General features: G+C 37.0%; 1 protein-coding gene and 1 pseudogene across 3 annotated transcripts in view; one reads left to right on the forward strand and one right to left on the reverse strand.

The window, feature by feature from the left end:
• The window catches only part of mgl (megalin), an 822,751-nt gene that overhangs the window by 565,984 nt on the left and 230,313 nt on the right, over positions 1 to 26,454 (reverse strand). The window lies entirely within an intron of this gene.
• On the forward strand, positions 300 to 16,278 carry LOC137247787 (uncharacterized; annotated as a pseudogene).

The following is a 26,454-nucleotide window of genomic DNA, read 5'->3' on the forward strand; positions in this document are numbered from 1 at the left end:
AAACACGAAAGCAAAATTTCCAAGTTCGCACGTTTTTTAGAATATTCACGATCCCTGGACCACCTAGCAAAAATTTTTTCCGTAATGTTGTCATCGGGTTGCGATGCGTTTTCTAAGTTGTAGTGTTTTAGATCTCGAGGAATTTACTCAAAAATGAATTAAAGAATTGTCCAATTTTGTATAGAAATTGACGGAAAAACATTAAACGAAACTAATAATAAAGAAGTAAGAAAACCAGCTGGGAAAAAATTTGCGCTTACTGCTTAATACGCCTAAAATATGTATTTGTATTTGTGTGCATGTATGTGCGTGTGGGTAAAACAGCTGGCGACATTGGCGGTAAATAACTACTACACTTTGTTCATTTTTAGTTAATATTTTTGTTTGCTGTGTTTTGTTTGAAAACTGCTCAATTGTCCAACTATGCCTTTTGTTTACTTAATTATTTAAACAGTGTGCGCCAACAACGACGTGAACATACCTATAGACATTGAAATAACAACAATTCACAGGCCACCATTCAAACGAAGTGAGTGAAATAATCCAGTGAAAATGCAAAAGCAAATCCAAATATACTTTTGTACTTATGTACATATGTACACTGCTGCTCAAGTCAATAGGTACAGCGTACAAATGTCAAAAACAACTCAAAGCCCAAAAAAGTTCAACCAATTTTGAGAAACTATCATTTTAAATTGAAAATATTTTGGAGCTGTTCATGCACAGCCCCAATTTAATGTTTTGTTGGAAATAAATTTTCCATAAAAAGTTGACACAAAAAATGGGACTTAATGCGATTTAATTTTTGCGTTAGCATTATAAATGCGGAAATCACTAGCAATCAGAAGCTGTTGCATACATTGCTGGCCATACTTGAGCAACCAGTCGCTGTAAGATGCGGCATTGGACCATGAGAGAAAGTACTAACTGCAAAAACAAAGCTAGTCTAAGAATTAAATTAATCAATTACCACTTTCGCCTGTTTAAAGTCGTCTCGAACAAAAATCAAATTCGTAAGGTTGGGTTAAGTTGAACTGGCCGGTCGGTCAGGCCTCGCATAGATTGAATAAGTCCGTTATGTTACCAGAAGTTTAATTAAAGACCAAACTGAAAAAACCAGGACTTGTGTTATAAAAATAACTCCATCCTCTTCGCATGCGCTAGAAGCTTTCTAGGACCTATGCAATTTGCTGCTTTTATATCTGACAACTGTGGCACTATTTATAGCAGGAATATTAGCCTGGCAATTGCAGGGGGCAAGCGCAAAACGTGTCCGATCGTTTCATTGTCTAACTCACACTTTCTAAATCTGCTATCTTTGACCAAGCCTAATTTAAAGGCATGTGACGTCCAAAGGCGGTGTCCATCAGAATACCCGTAATAAGTCTATCTCTTTTTAATGATAGGAGTAACTTTGTGTAAGGTTGTAAGACCTGCACATGATCTTCGACACTTTACAGCCCCGCGCTTGGGTACACGCCTTTCCCGCTTGGGCGATCATGTGCTGTTCTCTCATTCTCCTGGTCTCGCCTAATCTAACTGACAAATTTAGGGAGCAAGTTGTGTGAGATGTGCAATTTTTAGCTAGTTCATTTCCATCTATTCCTGTATGCCCTGGGACCTCATATAGATGTCTGTTCTCCTTATTCCGATTTTTTCCACGGATGTCTTACACTTCAACACTTTTTAAGATGCTGTGCTATGTGGGTTAATCGCCTTAATGAAAACTGCTATGGTGATCTGGCAGCTTGCAGAATCTGTTTATTTCCGGATCAGCACAGTATACCGCACTACTACATTGGGACCATTGGTGTGTACGTGTATCGCCTCCTCCGCAATATGAGCACTCTTTCGCCAAACATTCACCTCTATTGTGGCTCTAAGAGCTCCTTCGAAGCACAGATGCGGAATTAGGTAGTCTAGTCGTCCTGTAATTGTAAATGATGCCACGATGTACTGAGCCTCGTTGCAGTTGTAAAAACCATCTTCTTTGCCACCAGTTCTATAGGTGGAATGTGCAGAATGGCATACAGTGCAGCCGTCGGGGTTGTTTTCAGGGCTTTTGTAATACTAAGCATTGATAGCCTGCTTACCCTCTCTAATTTTTTGGGTTGGGTTCTTTATTGTTAGGTTGTACTCCAACCAAGGACTCCATAGTATAGGATAGAATCGCTGTAAATAACCAATTATAGAGAGAGGGTGATGTACATGTAGTTTACACACAACTGTAATTTTTTTAGATGCATAAAGTGGAGTGGAGGCCACCCTCTAATCCACGTTGAGCTGTGCCGATAACCTACTCTCTGAATGATTCTTAGAAATTTTTTACAAGGTTTCTCCTACTGGGTCATCCCCATAATTATGCCTTATGCAATTTGGTACCTTGATCTCTTAGTTAACAAGACCATAGCCGTCTTCTCCAATCAGGTTCGTTAGTCCCTATAATTTTTTTTCGGATATATGGCTCGTGGCATTGTCCAAGAAAGTATATCTCTTGATATAACAACAACATCTCTTGATACAACAATTTTGAGCAAAATAGTTTGCTTTCCACTGAGCTTGAAAAACAGGTCGAGGAAGAATTTATTTATATTGCGGCAATCCTTTCCAACTGGGCAAGGTTTCAATGGGTTGACAAGCACAATTCATAGCTTCCACAACCCCATTGCCAACCTCATCTATGCGAGACGAATCCTGTTACAAATAGGCATGTTTTATATAATAACTAGCAGACCCGGCGGACGTTATTCTGCCTTAAATTTCTTCTCTCAAGTTCTTCTCATTCTTCCTCATCCCTTATTGCCTTTCCCAGAGGGCGGTATGTATTTTGTTCCAATCCCAGTCCCAGTCCCACTCCGAGTCTCAGTCCCAGTCCTAGTCCTAATCTCAGTCCCAGGCCGTCTCTGGTCTACTTCCCGGAAAAAAGCATCGTAAATACTAATGTAGGCAAACTCATATACCAATTGTGGGTATTATTAATTCATGTCTTTATTTCGGCTTCGCATGCATATTTATCAGTTTTTCAGGTTGATGCAACTAAATCGAATATCATAATGAGAATTACTTTAGAGCTCTCATCAACAGCTTTCGTTTGATATCCATATTACCCACATATTCTAGGGGTATCCGGGTCAACGTTTTGGCCTATATATCGAGACTTTAGTCACCTAGTGGTATAATATATTACTCTATACTAAAGCACTCATAAACAGCTTCCCTTCGATATCCATATTGTATAAACACTGTCTAGGCATTCACGTGCCCACGTTTTTGCCTATATTTCGAGATCCTAGTCACCCAGGGGTATGAAAATTACCCTCTACTAAAGCATTTATCAACAGCTTTCATTTGTTATTCATATTCAATAAACACATTGTAAGGGTAGCCGGGTCCACGTTTCGGCCTATATCTTGAGACCCTGTACGTCGATCGCAACCGAACCTACGTAATAACCACCGCGTGAGCTATACGCAGCTTTTGTGAAAGGTTGAACAAAATCGACCGACGCATTTCTCCAAACACCGGCGACCGACTAACACACATTTTAGCCTTTCTTTTTATATATGTGATCCGGTCTTTGAAAAGGTGGCTTATGACTCAAAAAAGAAATTGCGAGAAAGAGCTGTTAACAGTTGTTTTTTTTTTCATAGACCGGGTCACATATATAGATTTTTATTTTTCACACTTCACTATAATATTAAAACGAAATGCAGATATTCATTGCTTTTCAAATTCGGCTTAAAAATTGCACATGGAACAACTAACTAACTCTCCTGAATTAAAAAAATGTCTTGGTATCCCTAAATCGCGGTCCCCCTCAGAAACCTCGGGGCCGGAGGTAAACCCCCACCCCCTTCCCGCCTCGTCGGGCCTGGTGATGTGCTATACTTGATATCATTCGCTACAATATTTTTTAGTGATAAGCACGTTGTTTAATTAAATACCAACCGATTACACGGAAGTATATCCCACCTGAAAATATGAGTGCCGGTGCGTATACGTAACATTTTTTTATTACGTATAAACATATAAAAAAATTTGCAATAAAATAATATTGCGACTATAAACTGAGATATGACCTATCCTATATTTCAAGTTAGATCAAACTACACACGGAGTGCAAAACAAATTCAAAATCGGTTCAGTAGTTTAGGAGTCCATCGCGGACAAACAATGTGACACGTAATTTTAATATATAAAGATTTAGCAGGCGCAGTTGTACGTGTTTCTCATGGAACCAGGTGTTGTGGGCGCGGGATCGCGTAGAGGGTTCAATGGGGTAATCTTAAATCGTTTCCGGATATGGTCGGGCTAGTATCTTAATAAAACTCCCCAAAACGTTCAGAAAGTGTTGCTACAACAATAACAACTGCATTTTCACTGATATTAGAAATGCACTAAAAATTATTTTAAATGTTGCACCCATTAAATTGAACTGAAGTGCATATGCAAACTCACGTAAATATACGCAGGTGAGTGCATTGTTAACAAATATTTATTTTATTATTTATAATTTTTTCATCACACATAACTGCATCTACTTTTTAATAATCATTTTATATCTTTTATTTGGTTTGTTTTTCAGTTTCGGCATATTTTGGAATATTTGTAAACTGTTTTGTTTTTTTTTTTTATATTCATTTTCATACCAGCACGTTTACACATAAATAAAATAGCACAGATTCGTTGCTTAAGGCGGCTTTAAAAAATGTTTGCATTAAATATGTACTTAGTTCCTTACTGCAGAGTGACAAAGTTAACGTACGCGTGATTACGCTAAATCGTTTCGAACTGTTTCAGATACTTAATATAACGCAGGACAAACTTAATACAATATTTGTAATAGAAAAGTTACTAGCTAATGGGAAAAATAATACAAAAGTCATGGCGACAAAATGCCAGCACAGCTTCAGCATAGTTCCGATACTATTCCGAACTGATGTGAACAAGGCGATGTGCATTTTCTCAGAGGCAGAGTTTGTAATCGTGACTATCACCGCAGATTAAGTAGGTACTAGAATATGAATAAATTCATTCGCAATTTGTGCTGCTATCTACTACTAGATGTCGCATTTTAATGCTTTACAGATTTACATATGCGCTTCAGCGTCCGCTGTATGCCTTCAGCCTCTGCTGTATTGCGCGTTGGCGTAACTAATCAATGATCCCCGACTTAAGCGCCGAGAAAACCAACAGGGTCGTCTCTCGGCAGAAGTTTGGCAAGCCCTTCGAGTATATTTTGAATATGAAAATGTTCTCCTCAAATTTATTAATTCGGAATTAGCATAAAACATATTAAACTCCTCGGGCCAGGCCATTACTATATTTATTATCTAAAGTACCTAAGATCTCTGATTTTGGTCCAGCTCCCTCCATTGGTAGATTCGTTTAGGTTGGGAGATCAGTTTAGGTTAAAGATCTCACAATGGCTGCATGTGGCGAGAGTGTTACCAGAATTTATTTGACGACCAAACGGAAGAACCCCAATCAGGTTCCAGGACTTATGTTATATAATAACTCCGTCCTCTTAGCAAATACTAGAAGTTTTCTATGACCTAACTTAATCACTCCCTCCATGACACGAACACAGAACGTGCTCAGCCGTTTCTTCCTGTAGCTCAAGCTCTCAACATATGCTATTACTAATGAGGCCTAACATATAAGCATGTAAAACCAGAAGGCAGCGTCCAGTTAGTATGCCCATCGTGAGCCTAAAATCTTCTCTCTTCAGAGATATGGGCCAGTTCGTGAGTCTAATCTACTATCAAGAAAAAGGTTAAGATGGAAGTCTGACATTTTTTTTACCCGTTCATGATCTACTAATTGAGTCTTGGGTCTATAAATGCCAAAAACAATACAAATTGCGTTTTTGCTTTGCAAACTCTGACTCGTTGTATGTATACTACAGTGCTCCTAACACCGCAGACATTTTCACATATTTGCAACAATGTCTGCATACATTTATATTTTGGTTTTATTTTTCTGCATACCATCACGCCGGGCTCATTCATTTTTTCTAGTTCGTGGTGCATGTGTATGAGTGCCTGTTTTATGTTGAACTCATAACATTGTTGATAAATATGTTTGCGGTCATTTTTTTATACGTATGAAAATAAAATAGATTTTAAACCAAAACTTGAAATTCAGTTAATAAACCGAACTTTTAGTAAATTTCAATATTTAGGGTGAAAAGCCGTTTATTTTAAAGTGATAGGCTAACTTATTAGAGCGTACATCGACTGATTCACACTTTCACTCGATCAGACTAATACATTATCATTGTGAGTACAATCAGTTAGCGTCATGTTGGAGCATTTTAGTCTGACTTAAAAATAAATTTTAATTTCCTGTAGACCTTGAATTGTTCTAACATGATCTTAAAGAAAAGCAAAACCACGATAGATACAAAGGTAAAAATAGCTACATTGTAGCGAACCGGACATTTGCTTTTGCGAAGACAGCAAAACTGTGTAACGGAATGCCTTGTGGTTTTTATACTCAGTTGAGCAGAGCTCACAGAGTATATTTAGTTTGATTGGATAACGGTTGGCTGTACATATATAAAGGAATCGAGATAGATATAGATTTCCATATATCAAAATAATCAGGATCGAAAAAAAATTTGATTGAGCCATGTCCGTCCGTCCGTCCGTCCGTTAACACGATACCTTGAGTAAATTTAGAGGGATCTTGATAAAATAAGGTCTGTAGGTTCCTGAGCACCCATCTCAGATCGCTATTTAAAATGAACGATATCGACTATAACCACGCCCACTTTTTCGATATCGAAAATTTCGAAAAACCGAAAAAGTGCGATAATTCATTACAAAAGACAGATAAAGCGACAAAGCTTGGTAGATGAGTTGAACTTATGACGCAGAATGGAAAATTAGTAAAATTTTGGACAATGGGCGTGGCACCGCCCACTTTTAAAAGAAGGTAATTTAAAATTTTTCCAAGCTGTAATTTGGCAGTCGTTGAAGATATCATGATGAAATTTGGCAGGAACGTTACTCCTGTTACTATATGTAAGCTTAATAAAAATTAGAAAAAACGGAGAAGGACAACGCCCACTTTTAAAAAAAAATTTTTTTAAGTAAAATTTTAACAAAAAATTTAATACCTTTAAAGTATATAAGTAAATTATGTCAACATTCAACTCCAGTAATGATATAGTGCAACAAAATACAAAAATTAAAGAAAATTTCAAAATGGGCGTGGCTCCGCCCTTTTTCATTTAATTTGTCTAGGATACTTTCAACGCCTTAAGTCGAAAAAAATTAACCATTCCTTTTGAAATTTGGTAGGGGCATAGATTTTAGGACGATAACTTTTTTTGTGAAAAAGGGTGAAATCGGTTGAAGCCACGCCCAGATTTTATACACAGTCGACCGTCTGTCCTTCCGGTCGGCCGTTAACACGATAACTTGAGCAAAAATCGATATATCTTTACTAAAATCAGTGCACATACTTATCTGAACTCACTTTGTATTGGTGTAAAAAATGGCCGAAATCCGACTATGACCACGCCCAATTTTTCGATATCGAAAATTACGAAAAATGAAAAAAATTCCATAATTCTATACCAAATATGAAAAAAGGGATGAAACATGGTAAGGTAATTGGATTGTTTTATTGACGCGAAATATAACTTTAGAAAAAACTTTGTAAAATGGTTGTGACACCTGCCATATTAAGTAGAAGAAAATGAAAATGTCCTGCAGGGCGAAATAAAAAACCCTTAAAATCTTGGCAGGTATTACATATATAAATAAATTAGCGGTATCCAACAGATGATGTTCTGGGTCACCCTGGTCCACATTTTGGTCGATATCTGGAAAACGCCTTTACATATACAACTACCACCACTCCCTTTTAAAACTCTCATTAATACCTTTAATTTGATACCCATATTGTACAAACAAATCCTAGGGTCACCCCTGCTCCACCTTTATGGCGATATCTCTAAACGGCGTCCACCTATAGAACTAAGGATTGCTCCCTTTTAAAATACTCATTAACACCTTTCTTTTGATACCCATATTGTACAAACAAATTCTAGGGTCACCCCTTTCTTTTGATACCCATATTGTACAAACAAATTCTAGGGTCACCCCTGGTCCACCTTTATGGCGATATCACAAAATGCGACCACCTATAAAACAACCACCACTCCCTTTTAAAACCCTCATTAATACCTTTAATTTGATACCCATATCGTACAAACAAATTCTAGGGTCACCCCTGGGCCACCTTTATGGCGATATCTCGAAACAGCGTCCACCTATAGAACTAAGGATTGCTCCCTTTTAAAATACTCATTAACACCTTTCTTTTGATACCCATATTGTACAAACAAATTCTAGGGTCACCCCTTTCTTTTGATACCCATATTGTACAAACAAATTCTAGGGTCACCCCTGGTCCACCTTTATGGCGATATCACAAAATGCGACCACCTATAAAACAACCACCACTCCCTTTTAAAACCCTCATTAATGCCTTTCATTTGATACCCATGTCATACAACCACATTCCAGGGTTACCCTAGGTTCATTTTCCCACATGGTGATTTTCCTTATTTTGTCTCCATAGCTCTCAACTGAGTATGTAATGCTCGGTTACACCCAAACTTAACCTTCGTTACTTGTTTTTTTTTTGACCTCATAAGTTGTCATCCTTCTGCTCTGGGCTTTCTCGAAAGCTATCTTTGAGAAGCTTTCTTACCTAGCTCTGATTTTAAAGAAAGTTTTCTTTAACGTCAGCCAAGATGGTGGCGCTTTTCCAAATATGATTCGGGGAAAATATGGTTTTTTCTGGGTGTTATGTGCTAGCTGATAGTCCTCGTTAATGGCGCAAAGTCCTCGAAACTTGTGTGGCTTCTCGCTATTCGCTCTTTATTCACGGGTAACCACCGCATCAAAACTCCGCAGTCAGTAGCGCCAAACGGCGTTTGCAGTTCTCACTGCTGTCTAATATAATTAATATCGGTATTAGTAAGTGCAACGTCGACATTAGCTTAGTGGACTTTCCTGCATTGATTTAACTTCCTGAAGGCAACGCATTCAACTTACCACATCAAATGTAACCTAGCCCTGGGTGCCGATTTCTTCGCCGACACACTTCAAAAAATACAACTGACTAACTGTCGTTGAAAAGATATTAGTGTAAACATTTTTCTATCATTTGCTTCATTAACCATGCGCTTGTAATTTTAAACTGGCTAGTGAAATATTCTGAAAGCATGGCTTTTAGCTTATTATCCTTAATCGGGGGTTTCCATAGCAAGATAAGCTGGCTCAATTTGCAGCCGATTCCTCAGAGCCCAAGTACTTGTCACAATGAAACCTTTTAAGGTGCAATCGCGTGGGTTTTTAGAGCAAAATGAGAAAGCTCATCCCTCCAAGCGCACCCCATGTAATAGCATTCCAAGATATGATGGGAACGTACGTCCCCTGTTATTCGAAAAAAGAAAATTATAATAATAATATAGAGTTCAATAAAACTAATAATAAAATTATCTACAATTGCCTGCGTGCCCTCCGACCAACCAAAGCCAGTGATAAAACGATTTTCTGAAAAGGCACAACTTTGGCGTTACTTCACTACAGCCATTAGATTGGACTTCCGAGCCTGCGATAGCTATAACGGACACAGACGAGATAACTAAATAGGAAATAGCGTCGGTAGCACATTTGCTATCAAACATATCGTGCAAGATAACCTTTTAGACCTCACTATTTCGAACATATTAATAGTGAGCGTCTATAGCAGACCCTGGAAAGCCCGTGTGGCTGTCAAATTGTCACTTTGGATTTCGAAAATCGAGATCTACGATAGACACAATACAAACAGTTGTCAATATAGCCCGCGGAGCCATGGAGGCCAAAGTGAAAGGAAGCTCTGTGTACTGAGTTTGGCCACCTGCTTACCTACTCAGAATAAGTGGTAGCTTTTTAAGCGACAGAGTACTCCTTTTTGATACGGATGAGGGGCCAAGAAAGCACAACATCACGGGCAGTGTCGCCCAGGGATATGTTCTAGGTCCAACTCTTTGGATGTATAACGGTGTGCTACAAATCGACCTTCCCGGAGGCATGGAAACTGTCGGCCATGGAGATGATATTGTCGTAGTAGCAGTGGCCGAGAAACTTTATCTGCTCCAAGTATTATGTTATGACTCCATGGGAAGAATAAAGGAATGGCTGACGAATATGGGGCTGGAGATGGCTAGCAATAAGACAGAAGTGGTTTTGGTGAGCTTAAAGTGGACCGTGGATGAGCTAGCCCTAACCATAGGAGATTATCAAATAAATTCAAAGCCTTCCTTGAAATATCTAGGAGAAACATTGACTCAAAACTCAAATTTAAGGACCACTTCAGGGGGGTGGGAAGAAAGTTTCTAGATTTAGTGGAGCCCTACGCGAATAATGCCCAACATCGGCGGCCCAGGCAAAGCTACCCGTCAGCTATTATACAACGTAACCAGCTCGATAATATTATATGCAGCATCAGTATGACACGGATCTAAAATGGTCCACCAAACAGATATACTAGCAGCCTACCGTATTACTGCAATACGAATAGCATGTGCTTATCGGACGGTGTCCAACTACGCGATCCATGTTTTATCCAGGAAAATCCCAATAGATCTACTCTCAGGTGAAATGGCCGATCTGTATGGCATTGGAATCAGACGACCATCTGAAGATGCTAAGAAAAGCGGAAGGTCACGAACAATAGTTAGGTGGCAAGAACGGTGGGAAGAATCGAGAAAGGGCGCTGCACCGTCATGCTAGTACGGAATATAATGGAATGGTACGAGCGAAAACATGCCGAACTAAATTACCAACTGACACAGATATTGAGCGGGCACGGCGGCTTCAGGGAATATCTACATAAGCGAGGGATAGAGGAGGTTCCTTTCTGTCCTCCGAATTGGAAAGTGCAGAACATGTAATGTTTCACTGCCCCCGTTTTCACGGCGAAATATTATCTGTACACAGAGTTTTTGGAGCGTAGCCTTCCATTAGGAATTTAGTTTCCTGAATTTGCGGACTGGTGTGAGCAAGATGACCTTTATAGTTATCACGAAATTGATGCATGCTGAAAGGCAGTGCAGTGTGACGTTATGCTTAGCGGCGGTCCCACGGAGTGCGGACACTTGAACAGAATTGGTTTCATTGGGCCATTTGAGGGTAGTGCGCTACCCCAACACCCAATAAACAAAAAAAAAAACCCAGTAAGGTACTTGTGTCATTAAAGTCCGACCACCGAGGCAGCTATTTGATTTAACAATTTTAAATATTTAAAGCCATCCTTTCAAAGACTTATGTTATGAGCTGCGCAATATCAGTGACTCGGTTCACTTCAAATCTGCTAGTTGAATTCTAGGTATATAGTATATTTAGTATTTTTCTTAAAAATTGTTTCCAGGAAATATTTTCATATGATTTTTTTGGGAACGATGGAAACAGCATTCAGACTACACAGAGTCTATTGCACGGGTTTTGTGCCCAATTGAAATATTTTTTCAATACAACCAACTTACAGTCAAAAGAAAGTTTTGTACAATGCCGTCTGCGCAATGCCAACAAACCGTTAGTCGGACCATTGCGTATTCACTCACGACTTCAGTGCGCTTAGTTATTACTGGGATTTAACAGGAGATTAAAAACTAAAAATTGTTTTAGTGTAGCGGAACGAAATACTGTGGCATAGCAATATGCATAACGCTTTTTTCATGCCATCCACCATCCATTTCTTTTTGCCCTACAGCTAGCCATAAAGGCATTCCCGTCATAGGGATCTATTGGTATCCGTTCCCAGTCCGTTTATACGCATGTGTCCGTTGTTACTGAATATGGAATAGTTCTACTTAAAAGTAATTTTCAACTTGTGGCCAGTTTTCCTTGCACTATTGTACTTTCTTCTTTGTGTTGCAAACATTTGGTATGCGGCTTCCATAATAACTTCAGGTTTTGGTATCAACGGGTATAGATCTTTAATGTTGAATGATGCAAGCTTTCTTGTATACTGAGTTGAAGCTTTGTGGACGGTAGTTATAAACACAATTTTGAATTTTCCTCTCCCTTCTACGCGTTTCATGCTTTCGCATCTTCTTCAGGGAGTTTTCTCACAATTGATAACAATTACATTATATCACATTTTTACTACAAATCAACACATTGTGCATAATTTAACTTATTTGATCTATATTTAATTACTTTTTTGCAGTGCAATCATGGGCTTAGATTTTTATTTTTTTTTTTTACATCAACTTAAATCAGTTTTTATAAACTTAAGCAGAAAAATGGTTGAACTAAGTTGAGTTCCTCATAAATTTTTAATTTTTGACTTCTGAGTCACGTTAGAAAAGAACTAAAATATTTCTTTCTGAATTATCACATATCAGCATCAACTTCTGTTTAGTATTTTTGTAACGTTCTAAAAAACTAATATCGCATTATTAGAGCGCATAAATCTTTCTTTCCTTGAATATTCTATACAACCAACGCTCTTCACAATTTTGGTGGCATTTATTGAAACGTCCAATGCATAGCACGATATGACTATCGCATGAGATAACTATCGACTTTCCCCCGCAGTGACATTGCCTGTTGACTTTGTAGCGTTCAGCTTAAAATGCAACAAAATGAAAGCCCACTGACAGCGATTACCAAAAATAGAAATAAAGTCTTAACACATGTGGCGTGCGTTAAATTGTAGCTGTTGGATACTTCGAATGCGAGTAAAGCTCTTGTTGAACGAGCAATATTTTTTAGGATTTTTTCAATATCTACGTTTCATGTAAGCTGCAAAGCCCTTTCTGCCCTTCTATATTTTCGTTTTAGTATAGACACTATATTTTACTCAACTAACAGTCACTTTTTGCAATATCGCGATATTATTTCCTCTCAAACTGTTGTGTGAGTGTTGCAAACAAAATAGAAAGCATAGTTACAGACAGTTGTAGATTGTATTTTTGTTTTTATTTTATTTTATTTGTTGAATTGTATGCATGCGGCCTAAGTACAACCAGCTTCACCTTTGAGCACATGCAACTCTATCCGCTAGCAAAACTTCATTGAGTGCCCTTTATGCAATTTTTAAAATTTTCTCGTAGCTCAATACTGCTATTGAGATATAAGCACAAGTATAAATATTTAAAAAAAATTTTGCACAACGACGCCTTTATTAACTTTTATCTAAAACGCAATGGATCAGTTACATATTAAACAGTTACTACGTATTATGATGGTCCTATAAGCTACACATTGGGCTCGCAAGAACTCCTGCAGTATAGAGAAAGTTGTCTTCCTGGTACAACAGCTTAACATACTAAACCATTTTCCTGTACCTGAAAAAATAACAGCGCTCAGAAATTTGGTGAATCTAGATATGTACTCTCCCAGAAAAAGACACGCCAGTTGTAATATATTATTCCTAAATCGGCGCTCACTCTTGCTGTCTGAGAGAAATGTTTAGCTAGAGCTCACCCAGGAGTTGAATATAAACCACAACAAATTTAGTTTTACCACCAACAAATAACATTTGGCTATTTGAAAAGAGTTTCGTAGGCTTCTAATGGCTAACAAATTCTTGTTTTTTTTTATCGGCATACTATCGAAAGGGGAGTTATCGACGGGTTGTTATCACTGAGTCATCGGCTGCTTATAGGTTTTTTATTGGCTTGTTCGGGAGACACATATGCGAGGTACTTATTGTTATCGATGTTATATTGAAGTTTTATCGGTATCTGGTTCATAAGTTGTCTACAGTAAATGGATAACAGACCGATAACAAATTGGTAAAAGTCGAAAAAATCGATATCTTTTCAATAAGTAACCGATATATAGTTTGATAATAATTCGATGGTTTTTCGATAACATATTGATAACGCATCGATAGCTTGACCATAACAAATAGTTAACACCCCAATAACAAATCGATAACTTTTCGTTAACGCAATGATAACTTTTTGATAACATGTCAGAGACATTTCTATAGATTATCGATAATTTTCGGTAATAAATCGCAACCATTTCGATAAAAAATCGATCATTTTCCGAAAACAGACCCATCGCCACTAACATTCTGGTAACGATAACTTTACAATAACAATACTATAACTTTCCTATAGCAAATAAATAACTTTTTTATAGATAAGTTGGGATTCACCAGTTGATATAACTTAATAACTAGCTAATCGAGAAGACTGTTCGAGAAAAGTATAGACACTGGGAGAAGTAGTTGAACGAAGCTGTTGAGAGTATAAAAGCGGCGAAGTCCAAGTGATGGTCAATCAGTTGGAATTTAGCAGGCTATCCATAGGTGAAGTACGCGAATACATTGAATTGTGAAGATCTACTACCACAGTAGGGCTGTTAGTAAAGATAATTTTATATAGAGTGTATTTATATGATAATTCAGTGGCTCGAACGGCAGCAGAAGGCGCAGAATAATAGAACAATATGCTCGAAATGGTTGCGTAAGACATAACTTTTAGTAAGAACCAGGGAAAGAGCAGTGTGCCACTGACTTTGAATAAAATAATATTGCTTTTGCCATCCGAATATTGTTCCGAATATAAATATCGTCGGCTTAACGTGCAAAGGTGCTAAGTCCATTTTTTGCCAAAAATTTAATTCTGATGCAGTTCGGTAGATAATTTGAAAACACATACTATGTAAAAAAAAAAACCTTGTCGACTCTTATTTTAAAGTGATCTAAGCAGCGGTGTGCAAAAGTGAAATGTAAACATATGACAAAACGCACGCGCTAAGTCCACTTGACAATAGTTTTGTTCCGGTACTTTTACTGACCAAACTTTGTACAAATGTCAAACATAAAAATCATATATAATACCAGTCAGAGAACCGCATACCGGAACACGTTCCAGCAGTCCATGACTGTCTCTGACTGTTTCTGACTGATTCTGACTAGTCTAATGTGATTTCTACATATAGTGCTGTGTGTTGTTTTCTGTGCTCAAGCAAAATTCTTTGCTTATTTTAATTTATTTGTTATTTAAAGGTAAAAAATATAAAATTCAATTTAATGAATATGAATTGGACTAAAATTGCATATATTTACACATTTCAATAGACACTGATAAAATCAATAACGAGTATTTCAGCGAATATGGTAATCAGGTAGATGATGGAGTTATGGGACTGGTGTCTTACGGCTTTAATAGCGTTTCGTACGAGTCGCTAGACCTTCCTTTAAAATCACAAACGCACAAAAGAAGTGGAAAAGTTGTTAATCAGGCTAGGTTCGCAGCAAAAAATAAAACACTGAGCAAAAATGGCAAACTTTACTTGGGTGAAAAAAAGATAATGGCGTGTGGAATCATCGGAGAGTTAGAAATGCAAGAGTTATTGGAGAACGATGTAGGTCTAAAAAAGCCACTTGGTCTGCTACCCTCCACTGTGCAGAAGTCACTGAAGACCAAAGACAAGTAATCTTTAAACAGTTCTGGAAAATGGATTGGAAAGAGAAACAAACTTCCATAAATACATTGATTTAAGTAACAACACCTGCAAGAATGCGAAATCGTAAAGATAAAAACCAGACAAGAAGGGGTCGAACATTACAATACCATGTAAGGGTACAGCAAAAAAATGTTAAAGTTTGCCAAACATTCTTTTTGAACACTCTTAGCATTGGCAAACGAATGGTGCTAAATTGGGTCAAACAGACAACGATTTCAATAAACACTACACAGAACGCACCACAAAAAATTGTAGCATTGCACGTCAAAATCATAATTCATTTTTCGCTTCTCTAGCGACCATGGAATCACATTACTGTCGTTCAACAACGAACAAAAAATATCTTTTGCCAGAAAAAAAAACAACTATTTGATTTTTACGTAGAGAATTTTTGTAAGGCACGTGGGGGAACCCCACTCTCTATTTCGGCGTTTCATGATGCATTTGCTGTTAAAAATCTGGGCCTACATTACCCTAAAAAAGATCAGTGTGAAATCTGTGCTCGAAGTTCTGTGGGAGATATTTTGGATGACGTCTACAATCTTCACCAGACAAAGAAACATGAAGCTAGGGAACAGAAGCAAAAAGGCAAAATCGAAGAGGCCTTTGTGTTTACTGTCGATCTGCAAGCGGTCTTAATGGCACCAAAATCCCAAGTATTTGGTATTTCACAGATTGATAAGTCATGATGGTTATTGTTTCATATGGAATGAAGTAGAAGGTGGAGTATCTGCGGAAGAATTTGCTTGCATTTGGGTATACTTCATCGAGAATAAAATAGTTCCAAAACTTACCGAGAATGCAGCTGATACGAAAATTATTCTTTATAGTAATGGGTGCACGTACCAGAATAGGAATGTTACTATGAGTAACGCTTTGCTCAACACATCTATTAAACACGGCGTAACAATTGAGCAAAAAATACTCGAAACGGGACACATATAAATGGAAGCTGACAGCGTCCATTCAGTTATCGAGCGCGCCATTAAACACCGAATTATTAATGTACCAGCAGAGTATATTGAAATATGTCGCAATGCTCGAAAGAAACCGACACCTTATATGGTAGAGTATTTGGATCACAATTTTTCCAAATGTTTCAAATGCATACCATATTTCAAAACAATTCGTCCTGGTCGCGGAAAAGGTGAATCAAAAGTCACCGATATTGGTGAAATAAAATACACACCGCAATGTGAAATATTTTATAAATTGCGTTTACCAGAGCCATGGAGCTATTTGCAACAAAGAATGGACAGAAGTGTTGTGCCAACTGAATGGTCTAATTTGACTCAACTTCACCAAGAAAGAAGAAAATTAACAGCCAGAAAATACGCAGATTTGCAATATATAAAAACTTCTTTGCCAAGAGACTACCACCAATATTATGACGACCTGCCACATGAGTGATATCTATTTATTTTTGTTTAATTTATAATTTACAAACAGCAATAAGGAAGACTATAGACTTATTAATTTTTGGGATGCCCAAAACAAAAATTTTCCATCAATTACTTATGTTTTCCTTTAAACGACAGCAACGAATTAAGACTGTATAATATTTTTTTGTGATAATAAAATACGCCGTTGGCAAAAAAACTTTTACTGCAATACTTCGTTTTGTAAAATGTCCTAAGTCCAATACATAAAGTGAGTATAATTCCATAAAATGTGCTAAGTCTTATTTGAGGGCGCTCATTCTATTTTTTTTTAATTTGTATTTTTTTAGCTTAAATGAAATATGAAAGTTGACAAAATTGCATTAAAAAAAATATATATATATTTATATTACATTATTATTCAGTTTTTTTTTTTTCTTTTATTCAACATTTCTAAAATGGCACTTAGAACCTTTGCACGTTAAGCCGACGATATGAAATATTCGTTCACAGATTCAGCATGCGTGGCTCTGGCAATTTCAAAATTCTTTTTGAAAAAAAAAACCGTTATTTGATGATAATAAAAGCTGGATATAGGACGAGATCGTCGGCGTAGCAGAGCCTCTTATATCCAAGCGTGCTACATTCATATCCGTCCAAGAACGGTTTCAAAATATCGGCAGTGTTTCGTAGTTAAAACAACAACAAAATAACAATAACAACATGCCCTTATCTCTTGCTTCGAAAGAATAGCTGCTTTGGAAACCAAGTTAAAGTGCCAAGTTAAAATATTTTGACGAATATTAGCATCGCTAAGCGTAACTAGCATCACTAAGCCGATACTAAACAGCCACTCGTATGTACGTAAACAATTCAATCATCATGTGCACACATTCATATAAGGCAACGGAAAGATACTCCCAGCCGTAGTAGTACTCACATATACACATGCATATGGCTACAAATTACAAATATATATATATGGCTGGTAACCAAGCATGAAGTTCGCGAAATGCCTAGACTTAGGAGAAATGGATGAACGAGAAAACTGATAGTATAAAAGCAGCGCAAGCTGAAGAATGAGTAATCAGTTTTGAATTAAGCACGCTATTGGTTGTGAAGTATAAATTTTATTGTAAAGTACCCTCAAATTAGTCTAATAACGACCATTTTGCATTATTGAATACTGGAGTTATTTTTTCAACAGTTTAGCGATTCGAACGTTAGTAGAAGGTTTGGAATAAGCGGAATTCCCCAAAATTCGTTACAATATTTAAAAATATTTTACTGGCATACAAGATAAATCAATAGATTCGTTACAAAAATCAACCAAAAATCTGCATCATTATCTCCTTAGTCAATTTTAAGCTTAAATCACAGCACATATGCTGTAAAAGCGTCATTGCATAAAGTAAAGTGATTTTCCCTCGGAAAAAGAATTGATAAAAAAAAACGATTGTATATCTATATTAAATCTTCCTTGTAATCCTATTTTTGGCACTTCATTGCCATTTTTTGTGTTTTATAAATGCCGCTCGGCTGATCGCTCTTCCTCTTCTCCCACCTTAATCTCCCAAACTTTTACAACAGAGCGATTTTTTCGCACACTTTAGCCAATGTGAACAACATAAAGTCCATTTGTCCGAACACATCCACACACACATTTATACAAACCAGTATATCATGCATGCATGGATTTACACTTGCATTTGTTAGCACTACAAATAAATACAACAAATTCAAGCTCATGGAATTTACTATGCAAAAAATGCACTAATACCTTTTCGAGCGCAAGCGTACATTCAATATTTTTTATTTAAATATTTTTTAGGACTATGGTAAAAAAAATCTATTGGATTTTATGCTGAATTTTAAATAAGACAATAAATTTTCTGCAAAAAACAAAGCTATGAAATTTGTAAAATGTTGGGGTACAGTATTTGCAAAATGGGCTGAGTAGGTCGCATCTTGGGAAAACTAGTATTGTCATTGATACACAACAAAAACACTTAACTACAAATTTACGGTTCATTTGACCACATGAAATCTTAGTACCAGCATTTAATTGTCCGATTAGCAAAACCGAAAGATTTGTGCATTTAATAGATTTGGCGTAACTCGTACACATCATTGAATATAAAGGCTAGTTGGAATGCTTTCATATGTCAACAGACTATAAATCTCTGACTTTAAACTCTGCTAATCAAGGTGGCATGCCTATTTATTATGTTATTAGCAACATACCCAAAATCTTATCATACAAAGACATTGTTTTTGCCAGCAGATATCGGTTGACAACTCCTTGGCTCTGTATGGCCCACAACAATATCACTTTCGCCCCGTATGGCACCAAAGCACCAAATTTAAACAAAAACAAGTAAGGAAGGCTAAGTTCTGGTGCAACCGAACATTACACACGCAACTGCCAAATTACATCTTGCACAAATTTAAATTACCTTCTTTTAAAAGTGGGCGGTGCCACGCCCATTGTCCAAAATTTTACCAATATTAAATTTTGCGTCATAAGTTCAACCCACCTACTAAGTTTCATCGTTTTATCCGTCTTTGGTAATGAATTATCGCACGTTTTCGGTTTTTTGAAATTTTCGATATCGAAAAACTGGGTGTGGTCTCATTTCGTTCATTTTAAATAGCTATCTGAGATGAGCGCCCAGGAACTTACGTACCAAATTTCATTAAGATACCTCAAAATTTACTCAAGTAATCGCGTTTATAGACAGACGGACGGACGGGCGGACATGGATAAATAAATTTATTTTTTCGCCCAGATCGTTTTGATATATAAAGGTCTATATCTATCTCGATTAGTTTATGCCGTTACGAGGTACCGTCATGCGAAAAAAGTTAATACACTTTGTGAGCTCTGCTCAACTGAGTATAAAAATAACAGTATGCTTTAAAATTGAAATGAAAATAAAGTTTTGAGAAGACGGGAGTTTTGGTACTTTTCATTGACGTTCTTATCGTTTGTCTCCTTTAATTAAATTCTCTGACCCCTTTTTCACCTTGATAATGAATTCATCAGCAAGCATGTAGGTGGCTATGCAAGACTGAGAGATTCGTAAAGTTGCCGGGACAACCGACATTATTAAAAACCCACATCGAAGGAAGTCATCATCACAGGCACTACCTCAAACTTTTCATGCATAGGTCCCTCCTAGAAGCTTGTTGGTTAGTTTCCCATTGGTCATCTGCAAAGCATATGAATTACATGGAAGTCTGGACACTATAGTTACAGAGGTTGCGGATGAAGTCGTTAACACTACTTTGGCTGCGATCTAAAAGAAAGATTTGATGGGGATTACGAAAACGCCTAGCTAGGCAAATGTGCATCCACAGAGCGCCAAAGCATTCACAATCTAATCAGAGTGGGTGTGATTACAGCAGCATTTACCGCAACTTTGTAGAACCAAAGGATGATTGCCATTTTTATTTATTTAGAGGTAGATATTAACCGGCAGTTTAACTTGTATTGTAAACCCCGGCTTACAACAGAAACAATGCATATACCATTACCAGTCAGGATAAGAAGGGGTGGTTTATTATTATTTTGGAGTAAAGCTCATTATATGTATATGTCTTCATTATTGAGCAGTCGCTTGAAGCTGTCATGAAAAGAGGGAGTTTTGTCATATAAAAATCAAAGAGAACTGGAGACAAGGAACAACGCAAAGATACCCTCAGCTAAATCATATTGCAGGATTTACTAATGCCTGCCAGTCAGGGCAACCTTTTTACTCTCGACGGTAATTGTGTTTTTTTTTTGCGGTTCTGTTTGGAATGTCACCTGACTTGGACAGGAGGAATGTCCTGTAACTTTGCCATATTTGGTTTGGTTTAGTCTACAAATACCTTGCTGCCTGTTGACTAGATTATTGGCCTTACTGGACGAAGTATAATATGCGCGCGGATTTGTGTACATTAGAAATATTCATCTAGCCGCCATATTTCCCCGTTAACTTTTTTGGGTAGTTGAGACGTGTATCTGAGAGAAGAACAGAGGATTTGGAGTTTCACATACCCGAACATAGATCTTAGAGCTGTTGAGGTAAACTGTATAAACAAATTTGTTCAACTTTTCTATTAACTTTATCATGGATAGCTGCATAGCCCCTGCAAGGATTCCAATTTAGGACACCACGGCGTATACGCAACTTTCTTTCATATTATGTAATAAATTTTGCAAAATTTGTTCTTAGTACTTCAAATCAGTGAAAATTGTTTGCGAAACGATCTCGGAAACAGTACATAGACAGTGTCTCGCATTCTTAGACTCGCTACCAAGGTGTTGCCACTGAGGATATTTTCACAAGGATGCCACGTATTTCAAATTTTGAAAAAAAATTCCACGAGATATGCCAATATGGGTATCAAGCGGAAGGTATTTCAATCCGCATTTCAATAAAGGAATTTTTAAGTAGGGTTGCCACTACCAATCACGGAAACGGATCAACCGATCTGTGTGAAGTTTGGTACATCGATAGTGTTTTAGTTTCTAATACTTTTCAACTAAGTGTTGCCACTGGAGATTGCGGCTTTACCCATTTGTGTGAAATTTCCTATATAGGTTTGAAATTCAGATAGGAAAAGTAATTGACAAATGTTTGTATTGATTTTGAACTATTCAAAAATGAATAATGCGACTAGGGTATTAAGGCAATGGGTAGGCGAAATATTACTACGTTCTGCACGCATATATTCTATTGAAGCTCTTAAGAAGTACATTCCAGTTAAAATACCCAAGACCTTAGGTTGTAATTACACGTTTAAGAATTGGTTTTTTCAAGTTCTTTTTGCGGTTAGTGATCGATATGTTATTGAGATGTACTTTAAAAGAAGTCAACAATAAGTAAAAATATAAATATGTATAAAAAAATTTTAAAATTTACAATGACGACATATAGAACAAAATATTGTGACGAATATTAGTGACACTAAGTGATACTCACATCACTAGTTTTATGCTAAGTAAATGAAGACATAACAACAATAAAGCAAGCAGTCAGTTGTATCTACATAAACGAATCAATCATTATGTCTACACATATGTACGTACACACAGCGGAGAGAGACGCACAAACACATGCATATATCTGAGATACTCCCGAAAGTATGCAACCATTTGTGCAAGTATCACTCACATATACACGCGCATGAGCTTTGCGAGAAGCTATAAAATCGTGCATTTGTAGTTATAGCTGGTGAACGAGTAAATTCTAGAAATAGAAGCGCCTAGTATGGAACGAGGAAATCGAAGAGTATAAAAGAGCGCAATCTGAGCAATCAGAATGAGCTTGATTTAAGCACGCTATCTGTCGAGAAGTAGTAGTATTGTGCAGTACATGAATAAAGGCCATTTTGCATTATTGAATAGTGGAGTTATTTATTCAAGAGTTTAGTGATTCGAACGTTAGTAGAAGGTTGCAAATAAGTGGAATTGCAGTAAATTCGTTACAATATATTATGCGGATACTCGAAGAATACCGAGCAAAGCTCGGTCGCTCAGGAACGTTATTTAAAATCAGTCGATATGATCTACTGATAATTTGGCGAGTATTTTAATGAGCTGAAAACATTTTTACTATTAAGTTGATATTCAGCTACAATAAAATCGGCTTAGAAATCGGATTTAGGTGTGAAAAAACACAAAGAAATGGAAGAAAAAAGTCTGCCCTTCTGGCGTTGAAACCTTCCTATATCCACCTTATTTATCGCACTCAAGCTGTTCTGCTTGACGAATTTTTCTAATAACTAGGCGTATCTCCCTTTTTTCCATAATTTTAACGCTGGAATACTTCTCGCGTTACCGTTTTTGTACGGAACTTACGGTGGCACTACCTGCTCGTCTACATCGCAATCATTGCTGGCAGCGAGCAGGTGGGAGACCCGAGCGGTGTAATCATTAGCTGTCTGTCTCATGAGCAGATCTTTAACGGAAAACTTTACTGTCTCCACTGCATAGAGGCGTATCTTGGTTATCACAAGGTAATAGCTCGAATCTCTATTTGGGTCCGTAGAGTCCAACAAAGGTAACAATCCTCTGACTTTATGCATACCGATGCTAAAATATACATTAACCTGGCTTAGGTCGAAGCCGGCTGCAGTCTACAATATGAATGGAAGAACCTTAAGTTGTTTTGCAGGATGCAAGCCACGTATGTTTCTTCAGGAATTCCTACATTTTTTTAGAAAAGCAATAGCATAAAATAAAGTCAAAACTAAAGATAAAAGAAACATACTTCCAAAGTACCTATACTTCTTTGTACATATATATGGATGTATGTATGTGCAGCAGTAAAATGACGGTCGCCACAAAAATTGCTTCAAACCAACAATGTGACCAAAGCAGAATTACGAGCTCAACAGCAATAGAAATACCAAATGAAAAAAAAACACAAACACGAAATAAAAGGAAAACAACAAACAAGCATAATGAACAAAACAACAATAATCACAATACCGCACCTCAATCCCGCATACAATTACAAACAACTACAATATGCTGCTGCCTTAATTCATTGCCGAAACCTGCCTGGAGTTAGGAGAATGCAAAGAGAGTATTATAAACTTTTGGACTACGATCGGTTGCGCGCGCTCAACAACGCTGAAATTGCTGGAAACTTGAAACAGTGCTATCCGTACCAGGCACGGCGGTGATGTTATGCGTTCCAATAAACAAAAATAAACTTTACAAGCACATATACACAAACAAAGAAAACACAGTAATTAGGAAAACAAACTAAAAAGAAAAAACAATAACAACCAAACCACAACTTGTTTAGCTTGAAATCACTCCACTCCCTTCTATGCTGCCATGAATATACAAAAAATGCCGGCAACTACGGCTCACTCGCACACAACCACGCATACATACATATTTTGCTTACTCTGAAGCAAGTAATAGCCGACGGACAGACAGATAGACAGAGACATCAAAATCGCATTCCACCAAATACTACATGATCGCAGCAACCTGTTGGTGCTGTTGGTGGTGTAGGGGGCTATGGAATGACTGAGCGCACGAAACAAATTAGGCTAAGCTGAGTCAAGCGAGACGAAATCTGCTACAGCAGCCAACTTACAGCGATGTGCATAAATATAGAAGCTTGTATTACGTCACGTTTGGATTGTGAATTTGTAAGGGGAAAGAGGCACACTCAGCTGAATTGTGGGTCACAAAGTCAGTTATTATCGATATATCTAACAAAATAAAGTCTTTAAATGTCGATGCGATTTTAAAACGGTTCTTTGCATTTTAAAGCTTAGGTTTGTGGAATGGTTGATTTCGATACAATACGAAGGGTTCTGTACTAGCGATCAAAAATTAAATAACCTGGGGTTTATGCAGTTAAGCTTTGAAATATTTACTTTCGTTATGTTTAAAAAATAGGTCCTTCCTTTCAAATAGAACCAAAATTCTATACAAACATTAAATTTAAAAGAAAACAAGTAAGGAAGGCTAAGTTCGGATGTAACCGAACATCACATACTCAGCTGAGAGCTTTGCAGACAAAATAAGGGAAAATCACAATGTAGGAAAATGAACCTAGGGTAAACCTGGAATGTGTTTGTGTGACATGGGTATCAAATGGAAGGTATTAAAGAGTATTTTAAAAGGGAATGGGCCTTAGTTCTATAGGGGGATGCCTTTTCGAGATACCGCCATAAAGGTGGAGCAGGGGTGACTCTAGGATATTTTTGTACGATATGGGTATCAAATGAAAGGTGTTAATGAGTATTTTAAAAGGGAGTGGGCCTTAGTTCTATAGGTGGATGCCTTTTCGAGATATCGCCATAAAGTTAGAGCAGGGGTGACTCTAGAATATGTTTGTACGATATGGGTATCAAATGAAAGGTGTTAATGAGTATTTTAAAAGAGAGTGGGCCTTAGTTCTATAGGTGGATGCCTTTTCGCGATATCGCCATAAAGGTGGAACAGGGGTGACTCCAAAATGTGTTTTTACGATATGGGTATCAAATTAAAGGTATTAATGACGGTTTTTAAAGGGAGTAGCCTTTAGTTGTATATGTGAAGGCGTTTTCGAGATATTGACCAAAATGAGGACCAGGGTGACCCAGAACATCATCTGTCGTGTACCGCTAATTTATTTGTATTTGTCATACCACAAACAGTATTCCTGCCAAGATTCTAAGGGCTTTTGATTCCGCCCTCCAGAACTTTTTCATTTTCTTCTACTTAATATGGTAGGTGTCACACCCATTTTACAAAGTTTTTTCTAAAGGTATATTTTGCGTCAATAAACCAATCCAATTACCATGTTTCATATCTTTTTTCATATTTGGTACAGAATTATAGCATTTTTTTAATCTTTGGTAATTTTCGATATCGAAAAAGTGGGAGTGGTCATAGTCGGATTTTGGCCATTTTTTATACCAAGATAAAGTGAGTTCAGATAAGTACGTGAACTAAGTTTATATATCGATTTTTGCTCAAGTTATATTGTTAACGACCAAAAGGAAGGACAGACGGCAGACTGTGTATAAAAACTGGGCGTGGCTTCAACCGATTTCGCCCATCTTCACAGAAAATAGTTATCGTCATAGAATCTATGCCCCTACCAAATTTCACAAGGATTGGCAAATTTTTGTTCGACTTATCGCCTTAAAAGTATTTTAGACCAATTAAATGAAAAAGGGCGGAGCCACGCCCATTTTGTAATTTTCTTTTATTTTTGTATTTTGTTGCACCATATCATTACTGGAGTTGAATGCTGACATAATATACTTATATACTGTAAAGATATTAAATTGTAAATGTTAAAATTTGACTTAAAAAAAAAATTTTTTTTTAGTGGGCGTATTCGTCATCCGATTTTGCTAATTTTTATTTAGCACACATATGGTAATAGGAGAAACATGCCTGCCAAACTTCATCATAATATCTTCAACAATTGCGAAATTACAGCTTGCAAAACTTTAAAATTACCTTCTTTTAAAAGTGGGCGGTGCTACGCCCATTGTCCAAAATTTTACTAATTTTCTATTTTGCGTCATAAGGTCAACGCACCTACCAAGTTTCATCGCTATATTCGTGGTAATGAATTATCTCACTTTTTCGCTTTTTCGAAATTTTCGATATCGAAAAAGTGGGCGTGGTTGTAGTCCGATTTCGTTCATTTTAAACGGGAATCTGAGATGAGCGCCCAGGAACCTACATGCCAAATTTCATCAAGATACCCCAAAATTTACTCAAGTTATCATGTTTACGGACGGACGGACGGACATGGCTAAATGAATTTCTTTTTTCGCCCAGATCATTTTGATATATAGAAGTCTATATCTATCTCTATTAGTTTATGCCGTTACGGATTACCGTTATGCGAACAAAGTTAATATACTCTGTGAGCGCTGCTCAGCTGAGTATAAAAATTGTTTGTGGGTGTGTTCGCTGTCAAACAGATTGTGTAATCATTCCTCCTTACGTATGTAAGTACATACGTGTTTTCATTTCATATAATTTTTATTTAGGCGTCACATACACATTTAATCAACATAATAAAGTCTTATAAAGAAAAAATATTAAAAATTTATTTTTC

This window comes from Eurosta solidaginis, chromosome 4 (assembly GCF_040869045.1).
Source record: "Eurosta solidaginis isolate ZX-2024a chromosome 4, ASM4086904v1, whole genome shotgun sequence".
In the NCBI taxonomy this organism is placed as follows: Eukaryota; Metazoa; Arthropoda; class Insecta; order Diptera; family Tephritidae; genus Eurosta; species Eurosta solidaginis.